The 11830-nt window shown below is 57.2% G+C and overlaps 1 long non-coding RNA gene across 1 annotated transcript; it reads left to right on the top strand.

Annotated features, from left to right (window-relative positions):
• Positions 1-711: 711 nt before the first annotated feature.
• Positions 712-5774, top strand: LOC117308087 (uncharacterized). The gene is made up of 3 exons (XR_004522061.2): positions 712-942; positions 4239-4361; positions 4490-5774. It is a non-coding gene; the product is annotated as an uncharacterized lncRNA (long non-coding RNA).
• Positions 5775-11830: the final 6056 nt, after the last annotated feature.

Genomic DNA, 11830 nt, shown 5'->3' with positions numbered 1-11830 from the left:
GGCAGAAGATGCTGGCACTCCCCAGCTGGGGGTCTTTTTCAGAGCCCCAGGCCCTCCTCTGGGAGGCACATGCAGTGAGCAGCAGGTCTCCCCTTGCCTGGTGAGCCACCTTCATTCGGCTTGAAGGCGCACAGCTCTCAAAGCCCTAAGCAGCCTTCTCCATGGAGGACGGCACAGCGACCGGGAGCAGGGGGACATCCGGGGACAGGGAGACCCGACTACCTCACCCTTCAACCGCCACATTCCCTCCCTGAGTCTCCGCAGCAAGGCTGGACAGGGTGGCAGTCGGAGAGCTCTGAGCCATAGATGTTGTCCCCTGTCAAAATTAAATTAACATTTTTGTCCATTCCCCATTATTGCAAACATATTGAATGCTGTTGCGCAAACTCCATTTCTCCACTGGCTCCTCCACCCACTGGTCTTCCAGCCTGGGCTTCCAGGGCAGGCCTGGAACAGGTTGGGGGACAGGTCTCATGCCCCCTCCCCAGCCAAATCCTCAAAGGCCCTGGTCCTCCAGAGTCAGAGCCAAGTACCAGTCCAGGCACGAACCCGTGACCCCCTGACCACCTACTCCTGCCTTCCACTGCTGCCAGCCCTCCCGGTTCCCAGGCACTCACCCAGCTCTGCCCCTCTCCCATGGGGTTAGAAATTCCAGAGGAGAATAAGTTTCCACACACCAGCCATCAGCCCATGGCAAAAATGCTCAGAACTCAGACCTACCAGAGCCGCAAGTGCAGCTGGGGACTCAGATTGCAACATCTCAGCAGGGTCCCCAAGGAGAATGCCCCCCTGGGCTCATTCATTCATTTGTTCAGTAAGTTCGTGGTGAGCACACCCTCTGGTCCAGGCCGTGGAGACTCCAGAAGGATGGGTAGAGCCCTGCTCTCAGAGCTCACCCTTGAGCGGGGAGCGCGGCCAGGCGGTGATGACATATACAGTGTGGTAAGTGCAGGTGCTGCAGGAGCACGGGGACCAGCAGGAGGGCACTTTCGACTTGGACAGAGAGTTTGTCGAGAAAGGGAAGGAATGGGAGGTGAAAGATTAGAAGCAAGAATCAGTAGGGCCTGGTCGGGGGTGATGGGCGCTTGAAGGTGGATGGAATACAGAGCGGGGGTGTTGGGTCAGGCTGGAGGGATGGTCAAGGACCTGGCCACAGAGGGTCCCATGGGGCCTGTGGGCAGTGGGGAGCCAGTGAAGGGCGTTGCACTGGGGAGTGGCAGGGTCAAGCTTGCTTGTGCAGAAGCTCCCTCTGGCTCCCCGTGGAGGACCAGAGACCAGCGATGCAGGTGTTGCAATAGTCCGGCCCAGATCAGATGAGCTCAGAATGAAGGCGATGGTAGCGGGGAGAGAACAAAGTTATGGGATTGCGTCGACTGGGGTGAGGGAGAAGGATGAGTCTCGGGTGATGCCCGCATCTCTGCCCAAGAATCAGGTAGGTGGTGGTAGGGGTAGCTTCCCTGAAAGGGGGAGTCCAGCCAGCTGAGTCCGAGGGCCTGTGGGTCACCCTGGTGGGTGCATCGGCTCGGTTCTGGACGTCCTGGTCTGGAGCCCTGGAGAGAGCCGAGCTGGCCATCCGATCCAGTCGTCAGCCCTTACTCTTTGATAATCAGGCTGCTGGCCCCAGGGAAGAGGACGGTGAGGCAAGAAGGGGGTCTGCGCTGACCACCGGCACGAGGAGGAGCTCAGAGGGAGGGTCTGGGGAGGCAGGGAGAGACCGGGGTTGGCGGGGGTTTATGACAGGCGGGGCTGGGGCGCAGCGGGGTTGGGGAGCAGTGGCACTTAATCACAAGACTCCAGCGTCCATCCCTCCATCCGTGGAGGACTGGGGATAGAAACCAGACTGGAGAGGGTTCTGGAGAGGGTGGACAGTAAGGAAGTGGGGGATGGGAAGTGTAGACAGCCCTGTGAAGAAACTTATCTGTGGATGGATTGATGGAGAAAACTCGGGGGCAAAGGTGAGGGAGGGTGGTACCCAGAGGGACTTTTTTCATTTGAAGATGAGGGAGAACTGGGAGTGGTGATGTGTAGGGCTAGGAAGCATTTGCAGACACGGGAGAGCAGGGAGATTTCTGGGGTGGGGAGGGCTCTGTGCCCAGAGGACACCCGGCACTCAGTGGGCAGTTTTGGGACAAGTGCGTGAGCGGGTACAGATGGGAGGAGCAGGCTTGGGCATCAGGCAGGCTCCCTTCGTGCTGGGAACGGAAGGGAAGGGAAGGCTGGGCAGGGGGATTTTGCAGACAGGGAAGCAGGAGTCTCCACGTGGTGGTTTCTGTGCTCGGAGTAAGGCCAGGGCAGGAGGAGAAGGAGGTCCTCCAGCACCCGTGCCCCCAACGCTCCCCCCTCTCCATCGGCCGGGAGCACACAGACATGGTGGAAGGGGGGCTGGAATGGACACTGCCTGCCGTTGCCGCGTGAGCCTGGAAGGGGCTCAGACCGAAGGCAGGGGGCCAGGGTTCAGCCCAGCCCAGCTCTGACTCCACACGTGACCTGGAGCAGAGCCCTCTGCCCCCTTGGAGCCTCCGCTTCCCCACCTGCAGAAGGGGCCTTGGCATCAGCGAGCTGTCGGAGGAGTGCAATGTGACATTCCTTGAATCTCACACCTCAGACCCGCGGGATTCCAAGAAGTCAATACCGCATAATCCCAGGCTTCTAAAACTCTATAACATAATTTCCGTGTTGCCACCAGGGATGGGTCCAGCAGACATCTCTCCCCTCAAAATTGTTCTGTCTGCCCATCCCAGCTGCCAGCTCTCCTTCCCTCCCTTTTCCCCATCCACTCTGGGCACGGCCCGCCTCGAACACGTCCCATGTGAGCACTTGGCAGGCGGGGGCTGTGATTCATGCCCCTCCAGCAGGCTTCGTGGCTAGAGCCCGCCCGCCAGAGTATGCAAGACATTCTTGGCTCGGCCGTTTGCTGGGGATTAGCAGGGCAGGGGCAGCTGGGGGAGGCAGACTGTGTTCTCTGTCCTCGGCGAGGCGGGGTAGGGGGGGCATCCAGGCACAAGCGTGTCTGAAGTGGCCGCCAAGCTGGCCGGGGAGGGAACACGGCCCCATCAGCCGAGGCCACGTCTGGGACCCAGACGGCGGGGCTGGGGTGGGGACGTTCAAGGAAGGCTGCCTGCCACCTGCTCCGTGTCCAGGAGTCGGGGGCAGGCGAGGCTGCTCACCCCACCCCCCAGCCGCTGTATCCGTCCGTGAGCCCCTTCCAACCCCCAGAGCCCGCCCTCCCTGCAGCGGCCTGGCCCACACCCCCTGCTGCCCGGACCCCACGGTTGGCTGAGCCCAAAGCTCGCTCCTGGATGATCAAGGAGCAGACGCTCAGCTGCCTCCTGTCTCTCTCCCCGCGTCAACTGCAGGTCTCCCTCCCCACTGCCTCCTTCTAGGACCATGCCTCCGTCCTCAGACCATCATTTCAGACCAAGACTATGTCTCCTGAAAAGTAAGCCTCCCGAGTCAGGGCTATGTACACACACACACACACACACACACACACACACACACACACACGTTGAGACGATGTCCTAGGACAGGGCCTTGTCCCCATCAGACCATCATCCTAGACCAGGGTTGTACCTCCCCCAACAGACTAGCATTCCCAAGTCTCATCCCTCCCTCAGTGGTGACAGTAGAGGGTGGGGTCGGGGACCACGAGCTGCCCAGAGACGAGAGATGAAGGAGGTTGCTAGGTCCCCGACCACCCTCGGGCTCACCTGGTCCCCTGAGGAATCTCTGTGCCAAGGACAGGTATAAACAGTTCCCGACTCGGGGCAGGAAGCCTGGGCTGGACCGGTTAGGGAGGGGAGGCGTCCTGGGGAGGTGACTCTGGAGAAGGGTCTGTGGGCAGGGAAGGCTGAGCGGGGGCAGCTAGCAGCTGTTTTGCATCCAATGAGGGGAAGCCCCCCACCCCTTGCAGGCTGGGGTGAAAGCGCCTCCTCGTCCTTCTCCAGGGCTCAGCGGGGCTGTCCCCGAGCAGTCTTCATCCCTGACCTGGGGCTCTGAGACGCCCTGGGGGCAGAGGAGAGGGCTCAAGCTTTGGGTCAGACCCACCTGAATCTAACTCCTGGACCCACTCTTACACGATTTGACCTTTCTGAGGTCAGCTTCGCTCATCTGGAAAACAGAGAGAGTAACCCCTACCCTGGGAGTCCTTGAGGTCAACAGGCAACATTTGTGAAACTCCTGGCAAACACACAGCTGGCCCGAAATCCACCGTGGTTTTTTCCCTCGGTTGGCCACAGGTAACTCCAGGTGACAACGGGGCCAAGACACAGCAAACAATGGAAGCGAGTCCGGCCTGTCCCTCATCCCACGTCCAGCTGCAGGTTCTCCAGGAAATGGCTGAGACAAAGCAGAGTGGCAGGGTGGGGAGAGAGCTGGCTGGCCTTGGGAGGGACAGCCTCGGTGGCCGAGGGAGAGGACGGGCACCCTCCAGCAGGAATTGCAATCCCTGGCACCTCGGGGCTTTCTCATGAGTCCGTTCTCTCCCCAGACTCTGGCCAAGCGCCTGGTCAAGGCCTCCCTACACAGGGCAACGCCAGCGTTGATCCAGACTTGGTCGTCCCTCCTGGAGCCCTGGGACCCAAGAAGAAGTCAAAGCCCACAGTGCAACGGGGCAGAACTGGGCAGTGGAGTGTCTGAAAGTCACGCCTGGGAACGAGGGACCCAATACCAGCCTAGGACGGATGAGGGCAGGGCAGGCCATTCCCAGCCTCTGGGGAGAGGCTGGGCCTGTTGGGGATGGGAGACCCAAAGTTTGGGCACAAGGCCCCAAGTAGCATATCATGTTGGCCAGAGCCTCTGGGCCTAGGGGACACAGCACGGGGCTCAGGAGTCGTGTGCACAGACGGGCAAGGAGCTACCTAACAATCGGAGGGTGGCTAGAATTACCCAAAACTGCAGTGAAAAAGGAAAGATCACAGGGGACACAGAAAGGGAGGTGTTACTCTTCCTCTGCCTCATCTTCTGTCCCCCGAGACTGGGAGACAAAGGACTGGGTCTAAATCCTGACTGTTCCATAGACCAGCTGTAAGGCGTTGGACAAGATAATGTGTCAGAGCCTCAGTTTTCTCATCTATAAAATGGGAGTGATGATAAAACTAAGGGCCGTTGGCTGAGTCAAGAAAGGACCCGGCACTGGGAAATGGTAGCTGTGGTCCCCGGCACTGTAACGTTCATCATTTCCAGGCCCCTCTGAGAAGAACCCAGAGGCCCCAGCTCAGGGTGGGCGGTCCAAACCAGAGGCCATAAGTTCCAGGTCTGGAGCCCCTGCTAGACAGGGGCAGGGGTCCTCAGCCCTCAGCACCACCCGAGTGGGGACAAAGAAGGGACAGAGGCCCAGCTAGAGCCGGCACGATTCCAGCCCTGGTCTATTCCTGATCTAAGCGCTGAGACCTCTCCCCACCAGGACACCCGGCCAAGCCCTTCCAAGACGGGATCAGACACGAGGACAGCTCAGCCAGGCCAGGGACAGAGCTCGCTCCCTGTTTAGTCCTTAAAAGTCCACCGGACTGAGCTCCTCTCCCGCAGCGGAGGGGGCCGGCATGGGCAGGGGCTGCATTCCCCGCATGCCATGGAGGGGGAGGCAGCCGGAGGTCTCCCCAGAAAGCGCCTAGCTCCAGGCCAGATCCTGGGAAGAGGCCACAGCACCAGGACCTGGAGCAGCCCGGCTGCTTGCTGCCCGGCAGCTTGGGGCTCCACTGAACATGCCTGGCAAAGCCAGCCCCAGCGTGGGCGGAGGGGGGGAAATGGAGGGAGAGGGTGCCGTTAGGATAGGACTTAATCAGAGGGAGGGGGACAGGGAGGGGAAGGGGGTCAGACAGAGGAGAAGGGACTTAGTGATGGGGGAAGAGGTTCACGTGGGGCGTGCTCAGCAAGAGACCCAGACCCTCCCTCCCTCCCTCCCTCCCTCCACATCACCCTAGTCTTGCCTGGCTCTGCCACGCAGCTGTTACTGGGCCACCCACTCTAGGCCGTACCTCTGTCCTCCTGCCTGCCTGGCCCTGACCACCCTGCCATGTCCCTCTCCATCTGCGGCCTCAATGAAGTCCAGGACAGAACAGCCCAAGGTCTGGGCCCTGTCCGGACATCTCTGCAAAGGCCTGGGCAGTCCAGGCAGGGAAGAATTCAGGCTCCAGGCCCTGCTCAAGCTCTGAGGCCATAGTGCAGAGGCACAGGGACTCCTCCCTGGCATTGCTCTGTGGTTGGAGGGGACATGGGCTGAGAACCAGGTCACCACACACACGGAGACCCGAGCTACTGTGGGTCAGCTCCAGGTGTGAGCTAGCCCATGGAGCAGTGGTCGGCTCTCTCTGGCAGCCCAAGGAAGCCTGCCTGGAGGAGGAGGCATGACCCTCAAGCTGGGCTTGAAGGAGGAGGAAGCCAGGTAAAGAGGACTGGCCGTGGGGAGTGGAGGGCCGTGCAGGGGCAGGTATGTGGCAGGCGTGGCAGGGAGAAGGGCAAGTTGAGGCCGCAGAAGTGGACAGGCGCTGCCACGCACAGCCTGGCAAGTGTTGCCATGTGGGTAGGATTTCATCTTAGAAGTTGGGGGGCCATACAGAGGTGTGTAGTCAGGGACTTCCTGGGAGAGGGTCCTCTGAGGAGAAGAAGGAAGAGGGGTCCCCTGGGAGCTATTCACCGTAGGGTTACCCCTCTGCCTCCTTAGGCCGAGGGAACTGGACTCTGCGCCCCTTCCCACAGTTCATCCACGGAGGATGTCCTATAAAAGGGAGATGGGTGGTTCATGCAGACATCCTCAGGCTCTGTCCAAGATCAAGGCTCCCAGGGCCCAAGTCCTATAAACCCAGAGGGGCTGTGGGTCACGGGGGGTGAGGGTGTCATAGCTGAACCCGCTCCTCCCCTCCCCTTCTCACCACACACACACACACACACACACACACGCCAGGAAGGCAAGTTGCCCTGGAAATACTCTTTAGCTACAAACACTTCTTCAGGAGCTACCCTGGGGAGGGAAGGGGGAAGGAGCAGGCCAGCTGGGAAGAGGCCAGGGGTTGAGGGGCATGGAGAGACCCCCTCCTGGTCACCAAGTAGCCCTGGTCCCTGGGGCAGGTGGGGCCAGGGCTGAAGCTGCCTTTCCTGCAGCCCAGAGGGAAAGCTAGAGGTAGCAGGAAGAGTGACAGCAGAGGTAGGAGAGCCCTGGACCAGGGTCCCAAGGCCTGCATTCTACACCCAGCTCTGCTGCTGGCTCTGGACCTCGGTTTCCCTGATCTGTAAAATGGAAGGGTTGTCCTGATGGCTCCTTCGACCCTGGTTTTCCAGCTCCCATATTCTCTGCTGCTGTCAGGGCCTTCCCCAGGGGGAGAGGGGTCCAGAGGCCCTTCCTGTCCAGCCCCTTGCAGAAGCCCCCCTCTGCCACCCGCTGCCCTACTGGGTGTGGCGTGGGGAAGAGCAGCTTGTTGGGTACATGGGGGTGCCAGCAGGGGGCCAGCACTGGAGAAACAGCCTGGAAGGACAGGGTGGGGAGGAATTTGGAAATTTTTAGAACCTTGACAGCTGGAGCTCCGTTAGTCAGTGGGGCAGATGGAAGTGATTAGGCGCTGGCGGGAGGTGTAGTGGGGCGGAGACGGGAACCGAGCGTGAGGGCTCAGAGCTCAGACCCCAGCGGGCAGCTTCCTCCCAGCTACACAGTCGCCACGGGCCTGGGGCTGCTGTGAGTGTCTGGAGGCAAGGCTGTGTAGCAGGTTCATGTGCTGGGGACCAGGAGGCCAGAGGCAGGACCCCCAGGGAAGAGAGAGGACCCCAGGACAGGGGAGAGGCATGGGACACAGGGTTGGGGGGCCTTCTGCTATTAGCTCCATAATACTTGCTGTCCAGAGAAGGGAAGTTTCTTGGTACCTGCCCCTTATAGCCTCTCCCCGCTCCCAGAAGGTCCTAGGACCTCCCCCAGTGGTAACGTAAACCACCCCCCCAAATCCAATCATATACTCCCCCCTCGGAAGGCTACTCTTGTGTCCCTCAAATCATATCTCATCTCTGGGCAAGGGGAAAGCAGAGAATAAAGACATTTTCCAAAGAATTCCAGAATTCCATTTTAAACCATTGATCGAGCCCCTCCTGGGCCAGACCTGTGCTGGGTTCTGGGGATTCTGAGAAAACTCACAGAGTCCCTGCCCTTAAGAAATGTTCGGGGCTTCCCTGGTGGCGCAGTGGTTGAGAGTCCGCCTGCCGATGCAGGGGACACGGGTTCGTGCCCCGGTCCGGGACGATCCCACATGCCGCGGAGCGGCTGGGCCCGTGAGCCATGGCCGCTGAGCCTGCGCGTCCGGAGCCTGTGCTCCGCAACGGGAGAGGCTGCAGCAGTGAGGGGCCTGCGTACCGCAAAATAAATAAATAAATAAATAAATGTCCGGTCAAGCAGGGGAGACCCATGGACATGGAGAAGCAGCAGAGCGCCCGAGAACAGTCCAGCGGAGCTTGCGTGGCAGCATGCAGGACAGGGAGGCTGTGAGGTGGGGGCTGCAGAGAGCCAGGCCTGGTCCTGGAGAGATGGTGAGGATGAGGGAAGCCAGAAGGAGCCAGGGGCCGGGGGGGCTCCATCCCACTGGTTCAGGCCCTGAGATTAATGAGCAAAGAGGCCCCTGGTCGCCAGGGAGCAGCAGGGTGGGGGCCAAAGTGGAGCAGGCAGAGGGGTGAGGACAAGGACAGGAAGTGGAGGTGACCAGAGCCCAGCTGCCGGGGGGACAGGGACATGACTGGCCGGGGGAGTCCTGATCGGGAGGTGCTGGGAAGGTGGGGAACACCCAGGCAGAGGCCCTCTCAGGACACAGGGCTCAGAGCCCTGCGTGGCAGCTAGAGCCACGTTGGGACTGTCCCTTCCCCCTCTCCAGGCCTCAGTGGTCTCACGAATCCAAAGGGGGCAAAGAATGCTGGCTCCTGCAGGCCGCTGCCTCCTGGAGACCCACCAGCCACTCCTCAACTCATCACAGCACTCAAACCTGAGCACGAGGGCTTCCCTGGTGGAGCAGTGGTTAGGAATCTGCCTGCCAGTGCAGGGGACACGGGTTCGAGCCCTGGTCCGGGAAGATCCCACATACCATGGAGCAACTAAGCCCGTGCGCCACAGCTACTGAGCCTGCGCTCTAGAGCCCGCGAGCCACAACTACTGAGCCCGCGAGCCACAACTACTGAGCCTGCGCACCTAGAGCCCCTGCTCCGCAACAAGAGAAGCCACCACAGTGAGAAGCCCGCGCACCACAACGAAGAGTAGCCCCCGTTCGTTGCAACTAGAGGAAGTCGGCACTCAGCAACAAAGACCCAACACAGCCAAAAATAAATAAATAAATAATTTTGTTTATTTAAAAAAAAGAAAGAAAGAACTGAGCATGACCGTGGCTCAGTGAACTCAGCCTTTTCCAAAGCGTCTCGTGGCGTCATTGTTCAGCAAATATTGGCCGATGGCCGCTCTCTTCCAGGCCCATGCCAGGCTCTGTGGTATGGAAGAAAACCAAGCGTGGTCCTGGCTGAGGGAGAGGGACAGACGGAGTGTCCCGGTTGCCATGGCTGCCATCTGGGAGGAGGGATTCCCTCCACCTGGGAGGTGGGGATGCCGTGTTAAAGAGGCAAGTCTGGCATAAGGGGCAGGAGTTTGCCAGGCAGGCCTGGGTGAAGAGCTGTCAAGGGCATGGAGCTGGGGAGGGGGGACGGTTGGGGGGTCCACAGGGGGCCCCACAGAGGGCGTGAGGCAGGCCTGAGGAGAGGGCAGATGTGGGCAAGGTCAGAACGTCAGCACCCAGGCTTTGTCCCTGGAGGTCATGGGGGGTTATCAAAGGTTTGAAGGCGGGACGATCAATGCCGTAGAAAGATCATTCTGATAGTCTATGAGCAGGCCAGGATAAAGGCCAAATTTGGTGGCCATGAATAAGAGGGACACAAGGGGAACTTAGTAGGTGATATCTATAGGATTTGGTAACAGCATGTAGGGAATCAAGGTGGGGGAGGAAGATGTGTCTAGGAAGTCAGGAGGTTGGACCTGCCTCAGGTAGAGATGGGGACAGCAGAGGAACAGCTGATCTGGTTGCATCGCTGAGCCTCCCTTGAATCTGACAGCTTTGCAGCATCTGGGACAACCCCGTAGAGAAGACCCACAAGGGCTATCAGCACAGAGCTGGCAATGAAGGATGAAGGGTCTTAAACAGAAGGCCAAAGAGCTCAAAATTCTCCCATGGACCAGATGGGGAGCCACCAGAGGTTTTAAGCAGGGAAGTGACAGCATCAGATTTAGAAGAATCATTTGGGCAGTGGGGAGGAGGCTGGTGTGGGCAAAGAGAGATCAGAGGCAGGGAGACCTAGGATGAGGGTGAAATGTCCCCCTAGAGGCCAGGGCCCCAGCAGTGGGTCCTAGAGCAGGCACTGGGAAGCCACTGACCTAGGCTTAAGGGTCACATGTTGATCTCACTTTTTACATAAGTTCTTTTTTTAAAAAAATTTTTTTTATTTATTTGGCTGTGCCGGGTCTTAGTTGCAGCATGTGGGATCTTCATGGCCATGTGCACGATCTTCGTTGTGGCATGAGGGATCTTTAGTTGCGCCATGCGAACTCTTAGTTGTGGCATGTGGGATCTAGTTCCCTGATCAGAGATCAAACCCGGGCCCCCTGCGTTGGGAACGGAGAGTCTTAGCCGCTGGACCACCAGGGACGTCCCCATAAGTTCTTGACAAGCTGGGTGGTAAATGATGCTTAGGCTGGTGCTTTATGTCAAATCCTAGTTTAAATGACTCGATTCAAAAATGAAATTAGAAAAACAATTTCATTTACAATAGCACGAAAGAGAATAAAATGCTTAAATATATTTAACAAAAGAAGCACAAGCCTTGTACACCCAAAACTACACAACATCATGGAAAGAAATTAAATATCTAAATAAATGAGCAGATATCCCATGTCTATGGATTGGAAGACTTAATATTGTTAAGATGACAATGTTTCCAAAAATAGATTCAGTGCAATCCCTATCAAAATCCCAATGGTGTTTTCTGCAGAAATGGAAAAACTCATTTTAAATTCAAATGTAAACGCAATGAATCTCAAATAGTCAAAACAATCTTGAAAAAGAAGAACAAAGTCAGAGGACTCGCAATTCCTGATTTCAAAACTGACGACAAAGCTATAGTAATCGAGACCTTGCCGTACTGCCATAAAGATAGACATAGAGACCAGTAGAATAGAATTGAGAAATAAACCATTATGTTTACAGTTAATTGACTTTTTCAAATTTTTATTTATTTATTTATTTACTTATTTGGCTGTGCCGGGTCTTAGTTGCAGCACACGGGATCTTCGTTGCCTCGTGCAAGATCATTGTTGCGGCAAGCGGGATCTTTAGTTGTGGCGTGCGTGTGGGATCTAGTTGCCTGCCCAGGGATGAAACCCGACCCCCTGCACTGGGAGTGTGGAGTCTTAGCCACTGGACCACCAGGGAAGTCCCTACAGTTAATTGATTTTTGACATGGGTGCCAAGACCATTCAATGAGGAAAGAATAGTCTTTTCAACAAATGGTGCTGGGACAACTGGATAGCCACAGCAAAAGAATAAAGCTGGACCCCCTACCTCACACCATAAACAAAAATTAACTTCAAATAGATTGAAGACCTGAATGTAAAAGCTAAAACTATCAAACTCTTAGAAGAAAACATAGAGATAAATCTTCATGACCTTGAATTTGGCAATGGTTTCTTGGATATGAAACGAAAAGCACGAGGAAAAAAATAGATAAATTGGACTTCATCATAACTAATAACTTTTGTGCTTCAAATAATACTATCAAGAAAGTGAAAAGACAACTCATAGAATGGGAGAAAATATTTGCAAACCAT

This window comes from Tursiops truncatus, chromosome 15, assembly GCF_011762595.2.
Source record: "Tursiops truncatus isolate mTurTru1 chromosome 15, mTurTru1.mat.Y, whole genome shotgun sequence".
Taxonomy (NCBI): Eukaryota; Metazoa; Chordata; class Mammalia; order Artiodactyla; family Delphinidae; genus Tursiops; species Tursiops truncatus.
The sequence above is the reverse complement of the archived record's forward strand: the minus strand, read 5'-3'. Positions and strand labels throughout refer to the sequence as shown.